Here is a 1,945-nt window from a genome sequence, read left to right on the forward strand (position 1 = left end):
AGATACCGCAAGGGGTTTACTTATCAATTCAGGTTCAATGCCAAACTTATTAGCCACAAAGGGTGTGACATATGATAATGTAGATTCCGGATCAATCAGTGCATATACATCATAAGTAAACACAGATAATATACCTGTAACAACATCTGGAGACGACTCGAGATCCTGTCGACCTACTAGAGCATATGTTTGATTTTGACCACCCCTCAAACTCGGCACTGCACCTCTACCTCTACCACAACCTGTCGACTATTGAAAACCCCGTGCTGGAGGTCGAACTGATGAGGAAGAAGCATACACAGATCCAGTCGGCTGAGCCATACCATCACCTCCCCTGTTAGGACAATCCCGCATCATATGGCCAGGCTGTCCGCAAGAATAACATGCATCAGAACCTCGACGACACAGTCCAAAGTGGGCCTTGCCGCACTGATCACAACGTGGAGTTGTGGGTCTCATCTGACTAGTATCCCTGTGATGTTGCGAGCCTGATGCCTGCGAACTCTGACCTGGACCAGAATGGGTAAATCGATCATATTGAGGCCTCTGAAACTGTGGGGTAGCACTAGCTACAGGTGGCGCCGAACTCCTCGAAGACTGGGGCCTGACGCTGCCTCTGAAGTCATTAGAATACCTTGCAAATCTCGCCCTCTTATGCTGGCCCCTATCCTGCTCCCTATCTTCCCTCTGCTGGAGCGTATGATCCTCTAGGGTCTGGGTATAAGCCTGAATACGGGAAATATCCATGCCCTCCACCAAGGAGGTTGTCGTGCACTCATTTATCAGATGTGGTCCCAATCCGTTCACGAACAAATGCACCCTATCACTCATCTCGGCCACCATATGGGGAGCATACCTTGATAAAGAATCAAACTGCATATTGTACTCTCGCACACTCATATTACCTTGTCTAAGGTTCAAGAACTTATCAGCTCTAGCTCGTCGTATCTCAACTAGCAAGTAGTTACGAAGAAAGTCCTCAGAAAATTCCTTCCACACAGTTGGAGGAGCGTTCGAACCCCTGGACTCTCCCAACTATCATACCAGAGAACTGCTAAATCCCTTAGCCGATAAGAAGCCAACTCTACTACCTCTATATCACTAACATGCATAACCCGAAGTGTACGATGAACCTGGTCAATAAAAGTCTGCGGGTCCTCCTTGGGGTCTGACCTGGTAAACACTGGAGGGTCTAAATTAATAAAATCACGAACTGTCGTACTAACTGGTTTCTCAGCAGCACCTGTATTCTGCCTCTGAGCCTGAGCAGCTAGCAAGCTAGTCAATAACTGCAAAGCACTCTGCATATCCTGGTCTGTAGTGCCAGACGGAGGAACTGGAGGTGCTGGGTGCCTCCTAATATCCTCTGGAGGAGACGGGGTAGATGAGGTATGAGATGACATCTCACTTTGAGCCTCACTTTGGCCTGCTCTGGCTTGGGGCACCTGACTGGTAGCCTCTCCTGCAGCTGTATCAAGCCGTCTACTAATTGTTTGCTTCCTAGTCGAAGGCATCGCTGAAAGAAAACAAGGTGAATATTAGAGACAAACACTTACGACTCAACTCTACGCACGATCTAGATTCAGGAAGAAGGTAACAACCCTAGATGTCATGTAGCCTCCTGATTATAAATGTGGCGCGCTACACATCCATAATTAAGACTCTACTAGACACGGCTCATAGACAACCCCTAGGACAGACTTGCTCTGATACCAAGTTTGTCACGACCCAAACTGAAGGGCCATGACTAGCACCCGACCACACTTGCCGAGCACCAACGTACATTTCATCTAACCTTCATTATTATCTTTTAAGGTTGACGAGATCAATATAAATGGTAGACCTGGATCATGGACAACCAGCAATAAAATATGATGGCATAAACATACATAGCAGGGGATGACCAGACAATCAAGAAACTACATATAAGGTACGAGCTACCACG

This window comes from Nicotiana tabacum, chromosome 11, assembly GCF_000715075.1.
Source record: "Nicotiana tabacum cultivar K326 chromosome 11, ASM71507v2, whole genome shotgun sequence".
NCBI classification, from domain to species: domain Eukaryota; kingdom Viridiplantae; phylum Streptophyta; class Magnoliopsida; order Solanales; family Solanaceae; genus Nicotiana; species Nicotiana tabacum.